Raw genomic sequence first — 12572 nt, 5'->3', positions numbered from 1 at the left:
TGCACAGAGGTTTACTCCTGGCTTTTCACTCAGGAATTACTCCTGGCAGTGCTCACAGGACCATCTTGGAATCGAACCCGGGTCAGCTGCATGCAAGGCAAACGACCTGCCCGCTGTACTATCACTCCAGCCCTAAGTGCCTGTTCACTCTTACACAATTTCATTTCATTTATTAAGTCAGACAAGACTTAGGAACAGAAAAAAAAAGTTTCCTCTTCATTGCTTTCTATTTTTTTTCTCCAAAATTTCTTATACATCTTAAAATTAAATATACGTCTTATTAGGGCTGGAGCAATAGCACAGCGGATAGGGCATTTGCCTTGCACGTGGCTAACCTGGGTTCGATTCCCAGCATCCCATATGGTCCCCTGAGCACTGCCAGCAGTAATTCCTGAGTGCAAAGCCAGGAGTAACCCCTGTGCATTGCCAGGTGTCTCACACACACACACACACACACACACACACACACACACACACACACAATCTTATTATAGTACAAGGTTTGTGGTGCTTGCCGTGCATGTGCTCCACCCTGGTTAAATTCCTTGTGCTGCACACGTATGATCCCCTGAGCACTGCCAGCAGTGATCCCTGGGTAGTTTTATCCATGACCACCAGGTGTTATTCTCAAACAAACAAAACAAGTAAAAAAAAACCAAAACAACAAACCCCAAATACAGAAAAGCAACTATGTCTTTCTCTAAATCAACCAGGATTTTGTGTATGAAAGAAAATATCAGTAAATTCCCAAATGTTTGATGTGTGCCATCCACTATACAAGCATGATTTTTACCTCCTCTTTCCAACTCATTAGTGACCATAAGTGAAGAAGCGTGACCACTGACAGAAGGGTTACAAACACACGTGCCTCCACCCTCTAACTGGGGTTGTATCCCGTTGTTTTTGAGCACTGAACGGAGAGTGGAGAGTGCAGCTCTACCTCCATTACTAGCAACCTCGGGATCCTCTACTGTAAAGAACAGCAAGTTTTGCTTTTGAAGATTTTTCTTTTGAACTGTCAGCATGCGATCCCTTTCTCTCTTTTCATTTCATACTCTCATGAGCTTAACACACACACATACACACACAGTTACACATACATTTACACGCACTTTGATGTTGGTCTCCACCTAACATTTTTTTAATAGGATGCAGCTGTCACTATAGAAATGCCTGAAGAAGGATAAAGGAAGGGTGGGGGGCAAGTTTCATGTTTTCTATTGTCATAACTCTATTTTGCTCCATAGCTCATTGAAGTCGAAATAGTTGTTTCAATTTCTGTCTAATGTTGGGAGTTACTAAAAGAAATTACAGAATTCCAGGGAGTATGATGCTAATTTCTATGTTAAACATTTCCCATAGTAGGCAAACCTTTTCTGTAAATAGCCATAGAGTCAATTGTTTAGGCTTTGAATTCAGTATTGTGACATTTGGACTCATATTATAGGGGAAACTGCCAAAGACTTGTTTGTGTATCAATAATACTTTATCAAAATAGATAGTGGGCTGGGTTTGGTCTATGGCCTATAGTTACTGACCTCTGGCCTCATCCAGCACCAAGCAAAAGAAATGCAATGTAAGTTATAATATAATTTTAAAGTATTTAGTAGCCATGCCAAGTTTTTTCAAAAGTTAAAAGGGAACTAGGGAGATGACCCAGTGGGCTGGAGAACACTCTTGGCATTTGAAAGGCCTGGGTTCCACTCTTGACAAGACATAGCCCCCCAAGCTCCACTGGGAGTAACTCCCCTACCCAGTACAGAGCCAGGAGTAGCCCCCCAATCACTGCCAGTTGTGGCTGGAGGGAAAATTATTAAAACAGACCAGGAAGATAGCACAAAGTTCTGAAGCACATATATGCTTTCTGCAAGCAGGAGACCCAGTTTCAATCCTTGGCACCACATGGTCCCTTGAGCAGTGCCAAGAGTAGCTCAGGGACTTAGCATTATGGCTCTCAAAGCAAAAACAATGATGAAGAAAATTGAAAAAAAAATAGATGAACTTTTTCAAAGAAGACATAGCTGGTCAAAAAGGTATATTTTAAAATGTTCTTTATCACTCTTCAGCAGAAAATACAAATCAAAACAATAAAATCAACTCATATCAGTGAGGCTGGCATACATCACAAAGAACAAAAACAACCAACCAATAAGACTGGCACACATCAAAATTTATCAAAAACAAAACAAAAAAACAGAGTTGGCATGGATGTGGGGATAAAGAAACACTCACTGCTGGTGGAAACATCAACTGGGTCAGTGTTTTTGGAAAACAATATGAACATTTATCAAAAAACTAGGAATTGAACTTCCACATGACCCAATAATTCTACTTCTGAGTATTTTTACTCCATGACTCAAAATATCTATTTAGAAGAGACATTTACCCTACTATGTTCATTGCAGCACTATTCACAATAGCTAAAATCTGGAAACAATTCAAATGTCGAAGAAGAAATGACTGAATAAAGTAACAATGGACAGATCTGAAGCAGTAGTACAGCAGGTAGGGCATTTTTACCTTGCCTGCGGCTGACCTGGGTTTAATCCCAAATACCCTATTTGTTCCTCTGAACACTTCCAGGTGTGATACCTGAATGTAGAGGCAAGAGTAAGCCATGAACACTGCCAGGTGTGCCCCCCCAACCCCTCTGCCGCAAAAAAAAGAAATTTTTTTTAAACTATGGTACATATACATAATGGAATTCTACTTGGCTATAAGAAAATAAAAAATCATGCAATTTGTTCCTATGTGGATGGATCTCTCGGGGCAGTCTCTTGCCCCCACGCCTGGCTGTCTTCACTGGGGCCCCTCAGTGCGGGGTGGGTTGAGTTTCTCTCCCCGCCACAAGCAGAGCCCCAGCAGCTGAAGACCTCCAGAACCCAGCCACAGCCATGCTCAAGACCCCTCTCCACACATTAGGACGAGCCTCACACGTTAAGGAACCGGCAGAAGAACGCAGGTATGTGGGACCTGGGGCTGAGATCTCCAAGCCTGCTCGGATCAGGATTGGGCCTCCTCCACCCAGACCCCCCCCCCCATTTTCCAGTGGCTTGGCAGCCACACCCATAAACTGCCCCCAGCGCTGTGTAATCCCATCAACAGCCAAGATCCAGAGACTATAAAACAACGCTCCCAAAGCGACTTCTTATAGCCTGTTTCTTCCTCTCAGAGAACCTGGCAAGGTACCAAGAGCATTCGGCCCACTCGGCAGAGCCCGGCAAGCTCTCCCTGTCATATTCAATATGCTAAATACAGTAACAATGATGGGTCTCATTCTCCTTACCCTGAAAGAGCCTCCAATGCAGCACCACTGGGAAGAATGAGTAAAAAGAGGCTGCTAAAATCTCAGGGCTAGGATGAATGGAGACATTACTGGCGCCCACTCAAGCAAATTGTTGATCAATGGGATGACAGTGATAGTGATACAGTGATACAGTGGATGGATCTGGATAGTATCAAGCTAAGTGATGTTAGTCAAAAGGGGAGGGACAGACAGAGTTACCTCTCTCATCTGTTGGCTATAAAGAAACGTAGTAGGGAGATGACAAATGACAGAAGACAACAGAAACACTGGGACATAGTAGAGGGAAGTGGACATTGGCTGAGGATGTGGTGTTGGACTGTCTTATGTAAGAAACACTACCAGTAAACCCTCTTAAACCATGATGGCTAACATTTTTTAAAAGATGAATTTAGCCAATAACATTTTATTTAATACATCAAATTAATTATTTCAACAAGCAATTCACATTTTTAAAACTATGGGTAGTTAATGATTAGTAGTTAATGATATTTTAAAATATCTCCTGTAATCTCATATATTTTACACTACAGTTGTGGCATAGCACAGCAGGTAGGGCATTTGCCTTGCACGTGACCAACCCGGGTTCAATTTTCCACCCCTCTCGGAGAGCCCGGCAAGCTACTAAGAGTATCCCGCCCTCATGGCATAGCCTGGCAAGCTCCCTGTGGCATATTCGATATGCCAAACACAATAACAACAAGTCTCACAATGGAGATGTTAGTGGTGCCTGCTTGAGCAAATCTATGTGCAAGGGGATGACAGTGACAGTGAGTGATATATTTCATAGCTACCTACATCTAGTGTCACTGAACAGGGAAGCTCTGGGTTCTTTGTCCATAACCCTAGTTCTCTATCTGCTATGTCTACCCACCCACCTGCATACTCTTTCTCAGTCCACATAGCCCATCCCAGAATCCAAGCTCCTTCCCCAGAGAGAGAAGACAGGCTACCAGTGGTAACTTCTGTCACTGTAAATCTGACTGTGTATGTCCCAAGAGTATAGCTGGTTGTATCTGTCTTAATCTGTTCAGACTGCTGTAACAAAATATTTTTAGCATGTGCTTAAATAACACATATTGATAATCTCATAATCCTAGAGGCTGAGAAGTTCCAGGTGAAATCTCTTGAAATTTTGGTGTCATCTCATCTTGCTGTGTCCTTTTATGGCAGTGAAGACTAGGAAGTCTCTAGATTTTCTCTTTTTTATACTTTATTGAAGTAGCACTGGTTTAAAACATTGTACATACAGGTTTCAGATACAGTGCACTTTATCTAACAGCTGTATAAAATGCATTATATTCTTCACCAAGAGCCTACTTTCTATTCATGTGGACTCTCTTTTATGTGGCCACTAATCCCATTCATGGGAGTTCCACCCTTATGGTCTAATTACCCCCCAAAGATCCCTGTAAAATGCCATAGCATTAGGGGATGGGTTTCCATATATCAATTTGGAAAGAGTGATGAGAGGGCACATTATTTAGAATGGTGTCCTAAAAAAAAAATCACCCTGTCATCCAAGTTCTGGAAAGTATATGTGAGAGTGTATCAAGTGTAGTTATCTTGTAGTATTCCCATCCAGATGAATTTTATTTAATTTAAAAAAATATTTTTTCTTTGCAGTTTCTATTTATTTATTTATTTATATTGAATCACCGTGAGAATAGTCACAGGGCTTTCAGGATCAAGTTTCAGTCATACAATGATCAAACATCAATCCCTTCACTAGTGCACATGTCCCACCACAAGAACCCCAGTATACCCCACCTCCCACTCCCCTCCTGCCTGTGTGGCTGATGATTTTCACTTTACTCTTTCTTTGATTACATTCAATTTTTGACAGAAAACCCACCATTATTATTTGGAGCTTTTCCCCCAACAAGCAGACCTGTTGAAATGGCATCATTAGATCATATGTTTTCTATTGCTGATAACAAAGAGCATATGATGTTGCATGATCGCGAAAGCAGCCGCCCAGTTTTGGGATTCTGGTATTTTAATAATTAAGTCCAGAGGTATTTCTGCCCGCAGCCGCTGCATTCTGAGATTGGTTTGTGTGCCTCTGGAATCATGGCTGTTCAGGGGCGGAGGAGCTGTTGTGGGCGGGTGCTTAGGGTCTCATTTAGGAAGGGAGCAGGGCCAGTTCTCCCCCTCCCCCCATCCCACATCGTGAGATTCCCCGTGCATCCCATCACTGCAAGCTCCTGCTTCTCTGTCCAATTGGCTCTGAAAGGTGTCAGTCGTCATGCTGCTGCAAAGGGGAAAAGGCCGAGGGACAAAAACTCTTACCCTCCTGGGGCTGCATGGGGCCATAGCTTAGTTCACATTCAAGGAGTATATCTACCTGCAGCCGCTGCATTCTGAGATTGGTTTCTGTGCCTCTGGTATCCTCCAGATGAATTTTAGACCCTTCTCTTCATTTTTATTCAATGACCTAAAATTTAGACTATCTTCTCTTTCTCTCAATCTTTCCCTTCCTGTCCTGTTTTCTATTCTCTCTCTGTTACTATCTGTCACTGTTATATACAAATGCACACATAACAACTCACAAATGCTGCCACTATGTGAACATGTGTGTGCACACACTCACAGGGAAAATATCAGTTTTCAAAAATTGTGCCATATAATAAATTTTGTTAGATAGAAGAGAAACTTTTCCCCTAATTGTTCCATTATTTGCAATGCTACGCCTCTTGTTATAAGATCAACGTTTCACACAGCTTAAAAAAATACTATTAATTCCTCTTCTCACCTTTTTAAAAAATTTTATTTTCATAAGTTTGTTCACATTGATTACATTCAATATTTCAACACCAATCCCACCACCATTACACCTTCTCACCACCATTATTTCAAATTTTTCCACCACCATTCAAGCCTGCCTGCCAGGGGCAGGTGCTAGATCATTTATTTAGTATTGCTTATTATGAATATTCTGAGAGGTCGCACTGCCGCAAACTGTGTGCTTCTGGATTCTAAAACTGCAAATGGTTGGGATCCAGAGACATCTCTGTAGGCAGCTAATCCACTTTGAGATTCATTTGGGAGTGTCTGGTCAAGGCCGTTGATGCGCTGAGATGGCGATTGTGGGCACGACAGTCAGGACCCCAAGTGGGCAGGGAGATGGGAAGGGATGGCCTGTCTCTGCCGCTGCCTTGTGCCTCGAGTCTTAGTCCTGGAACCCACGTACCTGGGTTTTGCTTCTGGAAGCTCATGGCTATTGGGGTTTCATCTGGAGTGGATGGAGAATGGAGAGGGTGCACCTGCTCCATCTGAGGTGCCCCGGGGGAACTGACTCCGTGCGGGGTCCGGAGAGACCTCCGATGAGCTGCTGTCTTCTGGGATTCACTGCTCTCTCTCTCTCTCTCTCTCTCTCTCTCTCTCTCTCTCTCTTCACCCTTTAACCTCCCATCTTCCAGTTTTGTTTTCTTAGTCCTGCCTTCTAGAAGTAAGAAACAGACCCATCCTTGAGCTGTTTACTTCTGATAGTCACATTTCTGGACATGTCTCAAAACCTGTAGAGGCCCAGCTAAGGTCTTGGACCTGTATCAGTTTGAATGAGTTCATGTGTCTGTAATAGATATCTAACACTAGACAAATTAAAAAAATAGGATACTTCTTGGTTATGAAATCATTTTGAAAGGATGGTTCAAGACAGCAAGGTAGCCGTGCTCAGTGGGGTTCTCAGAAACTAAGATTCTTCATCACCACATCAGGAATGTCCTTATCTGAATTGTTGAAGACCCTTAGCTGTCAAGCCAGATATATATATATCTGGAAAGGCAATGAGAACAAGAAGGTGTATCAAATGTTTTAAAACCCAAGATTAGAAACAGCACTTGTCACTCAGTCATTTTCTATTTGTAAGAAAAGCTTTATTAGTAAAACTGTAATACCTCAACATGCAGAAGTTGTTGAACTTTGTCTAGGAAGGAACAATGTACCAGGAAGAAAAGGAGAATGAAATTTAGTCTGTACCAAGAGGTATTCTTCCCAAGCTGGTAGGACTGTGGTTGTGATCATTCTTCCAATTGGATTTTGCCACACACTGCAGTGCTCTGGAGTTATTCCCAGCTCAGTGCTTGGGGTTCACTCCTGGTGAAGTGTGAGGGTACCAGGAATGAAACCTGGACCACCAACATGCAAGGCATGCTTGGAGCATGCTCTCCAGTGCACTCACTGAGCTACTTCTCTCCTAATACTGACTTTTTTAATCCAATAAGGTCACAAGCCACTAGGCTTTAAAAATTACTTAAAAATAATATTTGTATTGAAGTAACATTGACTTTTCCCATTATATAGATTTCAGGTTAGCAGCTTTATTACTCAGTCTGTATGTGCTTTATGCTCACCATTGAAAGTCTCCTTTCTGTCACTCCTTTTAACCCAATTTATCAATCAATCATCCTCCTTTCTGCTTACAGCCACTGATTTTTTTTTAATCACTGTGTTCTTTGAATTACTACTATCTCTTCTTACTGAGGGTCATGGTTTCTTTCACCTAAGAGAGCCATTACATCAACTGCTAGCAAGATTAGATTGCTAGATTCTGTATCTCTTTCTTTAGTATCTCACATACTGCTTCATTTGTCTGTCCTTTCTTCCTCCCTCCCTCCTTTCCTTCTTTACTTCCTCCCTCCCTCCCTCTCTCCCTCCCTCCCTCGCTCCCTCCCTCCCTCTGTCCCTTGTTTCCTTCCTTCCGTCCTTCCTTCCTCTTCCTCCCTCTCTCCTTTCATCCCTCCCACTATTCCTTCCTTCTTTCCTTCCTCTTCTTCCAGCTCTTTCAATACTGTAGCTCCCATCCTCCTCCTCATACCTTTTCCATGCACACAGCTACACTCCTCAAAATGATTCCTAAATCTGTTATCTCCAAATCAGTCTTCTGAACGGCACACTCAGATCTCCAACACGAAGCATCACTGATATTTCACATGTAACACGGCTATAATTGAGTATATGTTATGTACCATTTCCCTCAAATTGAGAAAAATGGAAAAATCTGACGGATATTTTTCAGTGCCAGGGGTGAAACTCAGGGCCTCTTATGAGCAAAGTAAGCACTTGACGTCTGAGATACATTCTTGGCCCCAAATCTGGTAATATTGAGTCAACATAATAATAACTGCCTAGAGCCAAGGAGTAACTCCTCTTAAAGGGGAGCCTATGACCTCTTCATAATCACTAATATTCATTCATAATCACTATTCATAATCACTAACAATCCCTACTATCCTGTGCTAGGCTACTTGTATATATTAAGTTCTTGACCTGACAACTGTAGATATTGAATTTGTGACCACTGAGATAAAGCATGCTAAACCCTGAATTTAGAGCCAGGGAGATAAGCTCAAAAAGCTGGAGCTCATATTTTGCATGTGGGAACCCTGGTTCTATTCCTGGAACTGCTTAGTCCTAAGCAATGAGGCAGCGTAGCCCCCGAGCACTGTTGGGTGACCTCATATCCCCCCAAAATACATGAATTAAAGTACCAACTACTATCATCATCTTATTGGGACAAGAATTATGGGCTACACTTACTTTATAAATTTGCTTGTTACTTAGTCTTTCTTTATCCAAGTGACCTCAAATATAAAAGTGATATTAAAACAGGATTTTCTGTGAGTTAAATGAGCTTAAAGGTAACATACAATGATGCCCTGCACCAATAAATAATATTATTGTTATTTTATTACAGCAGTAAATGAAAGTTCCTTTTCCCCAATAATAATGATAACTATAGTGTTTACATCACAGCCCTTAATTTTGTCTTCTGGATTTTAGTAATATTTTTCAAACAATTTCTAAAAAAAGCAGTTTCATCATAAGATTTAGAAAGATGGATTAATTGATTTTTGACCTGTGAAGAACACAAATTTGATTGTGTGAAACAATTATGTTTGTATAGTTAGAGGTTAAATTTTGACATCTGAAAGGAGTGAAAGTGAATAGGTCCAATTCGAACTAACAAGTTTTTAGTATCAACACATTTCATGAATTGATTGAAGTTTTTTTTTCTCTTATTTGTTTGTTTTCATATGTGAAATCCATATTCAGTCCACAGCAGGAAGTCACTGTTTGAGTAGCTTTATTTTCCACACTATATTTCCTGTATGAAATAAATGCAAATTTCTTCTGTATGTTGATCCTGTTATCAAGGATGTGGTTTGACTTTATCACAACTTCTTATTTCTCCTGCAAGATTTGTTTTCAGTGTCATTTCTGTTATGTGTTCTCTGATACCTTCTTCTCTGTTCCCAGCTCTTACATTGAGTTTTCTCATGTCTGTTTCTCTCAGAGTGAATTCCTTGGATTCTGGGACAGGTCTTCCGTATTAGGTAAAATGCATGCAATTACAGGCTCAGGATCTGGTACCAGATTATCTGAAATCAAATCTTGACTCTACCACTTCCATGCTGTATGATCTAGGGAAATGCCCTAGGTCTTTCTGAACCTCCTTGTAAGGAGGTAAGCAATGTCGTTGCCTCACAGATTTATTAGAAGTATCTAATGAATTAATAATCACGTAATTCTATTTAAAGCATGGCATATACAAAACATTTAGGGTTAGAGAGATAATTCATTGGGCTGGAGTCATGTTCCTCATACAGAAGGCCCTTACTCTATCCCCAGAATTATATGGTTCCCTTACCACTGTTATAAGCAACCCTGTCACTATCATTGTCACTGTTATCCAGTTGCTCATCGATTTGCTCGAGCAGGCACCAGTAATGTCTCCATTGTGAGACTTGTTACTGTCTTTGGCATATTCAATACTCCATGGGTAGCTTGCCAGGCTCTGCTGTGTGGGGGAGATACTCTTGGTAGCTTGCTGGGCTCGCCGAGATGGGCGGAGGAATCGAACGCAGTTGTGTGTGCAAGGCAAATGCCCTACCTGCTGTGCTATGGCTCCAGCCCATAAGCAACCCTTAATAATATGCAATAAACATTATTTAAGTTAGTGATTATTGTTACTGATATAGGCGTTATTTTCCTTAATTCATTTTTTTTTTATATCTTATCTTTACTGTCTTCCAACTGCTCAATTTTACTCTGTGCTACAACTAATGACAAGTGTTAATGTATGGCTCATTTCTAGATTTAAGAACGAACTTAAAAAAATGTTTTTTGAGTCACCATGATTTACAATAGTGTTAATGATAGGATTTTAGTACTCAATTTTCCACACCGCACCCTTTACTACATTGTCCCCATCTCCCCACCATGGAAGCACAGTTCTGTAGAGCAGATCTCAATTTCTGCTGTCTTTGTTCTTCTGTTTTTCCCTTGCTATGCCTTTTTATATCCCTTATCTGAAACATCATTCTCTATCTATCCATCTCCTTCTGGCTGACTTCACGCAGCATGATTTCCTCTAACTCCATCTATATAGTGACCATCTTTTCTTATGGTCAAGTTGTATTCCACCGTGTGTATGAGCCATAGTTTATACAGTCATGTGTTTTCAGACACTTGCATTGTTTCCAGAATTGGGCTCTTATGAACAGTGCTCCAATGGACATTGGAGCACAGATGTGTTTTCTGAATAGAGTTTTTGGATCCTTGGGATAGGTACCCAGGGCAGAATTTCTGGGTCAGATGGAAACTCAATTCTTAATTTTTTGAGAAGTGTCCATATTGTTTCCCCCCAAAATGAGCCAGTCAGCATTCTTACTAGCAGTAGATGAAAGTTCCTTTCATGTTGTTGTTTTTTTGTTCTTTGAGATGTGTCTACTCTCACTGGTGTGAGATGATACAGTGATTGATTTGCATTTCCCTGATGATAAGTGACATGAAGCATTTTTTCCCCAATATACCTGTTAGCTAGCTGTATGTTTTCTGTGAGGGAGTTTTCTTGATATTTTCTGATTTTCAACCTATGAATCATAATTTGATCTTGCTGAGGTAGAATACTGAGAAATGAAAGATAGTGGACACCTAACATTAATAAAAATACATGGCTATAATTCACTTAGTTTTGGTGGAGTCTGGAGGCATGAGGGCTGTCGGGTGGAGAGATCTTTCCTAACTTAAGACTAGGGCCTGGGGGTACTTGGATACTTTTGAATTCTGTAGTGCTAGTGACTACTGGGTCCACAGCTACCAAGATTCAGGCCTCCAAGAGCTACACAAGGAAATGCTGGGAGTTAGCGGGAGGGTAGCATATGTTCCTGAGATGTAATAAGGGGCCTTATGTCTTTCTGTTCTCACTTTAACTTATCCTATAATTCTCCCCACCTCCTGGGAAGACCCTTTTAGATCAGTACTTGATTCCCTTTAATTTGTTCTTTGCTCTCATTTTCTTCTTTTTTCCATTATAATGTATTTGATATGCAACTCTTTGTAATTAATTACAACACATGTTCTTAACCCATTATGTCAAGGAATACTTGATATTAACTTGACATTTTAAGTTAAGGTTGTGTTTGACAGGATTTTCCATTATAAAGTTAGTCTTTTCCTCTTTCTTACATACTTTTTTTTTTAAAAAAGTGAGTCATTAAATCTGCTACACAACCATAAAATAATTTATCTTTTCTACTTTCAGGGGAAATATCTATACCTACTCTTTAAAAATCTTTTGAAAGGATAATTTGTTATTTTTCCATTATTAATGATTTTATGTCATTATGGAGCATGAATATTTGTTTGGTCTCTGATATTATAATGTTGATAAAATTGTTTCAGCTTTCGCCATTGGAGCTCTTTCTGATTGACTCTGATGCTTTTTTAACATGTCCTCATAGCTTTCATAGTTTTCGAACTTCCTTTCTGGAATTACAAGATGTTCCAGACTCATCTTGTAGTTTCTCTTACCCAGCCTTAGAATCAGCCATTTCTCCATTTCTTAGAAAATGCTATTTAGAAATCAATATCTGAAGCTGGGAGTGCTTTGTTGCTACTAGAGTGTCTGTCTCAGCTTCTAGGCTATCTCAATATACAAAGCTAGTTGGTATATCTACTAACTCTGTATGCACTTATGTTATTTAATTTGTATTAAACACTGTATGAAACCAAATATAAACATATGCAAGGGGATCCAAGTGAAAATGGGAATAATTTGAGTAAGTTTGTGGATCAATGTTTCCAGCTGTAGCACTGCACTGTAGCACTGTCATCCCATTGTTCATCGATTTGCCCGAGCAGGCACCAGTAACATCTCCATCGTGAGACACGTTGTTACTGTTTTTGGCATATCAGATACGCAGGGTAGCTTGCCAGGCTCTGTCGTACGGGCAGGATACTCTCAGTAGCTTACCGGGCTCCC

This window comes from Sorex araneus, chromosome 10 (assembly GCF_027595985.1).
Source record: "Sorex araneus isolate mSorAra2 chromosome 10, mSorAra2.pri, whole genome shotgun sequence".
NCBI lineage: Eukaryota > Metazoa > Chordata > Mammalia > Eulipotyphla > Soricidae > Sorex > Sorex araneus.
Note: the sequence above shows the minus strand (reverse complement) of the source record.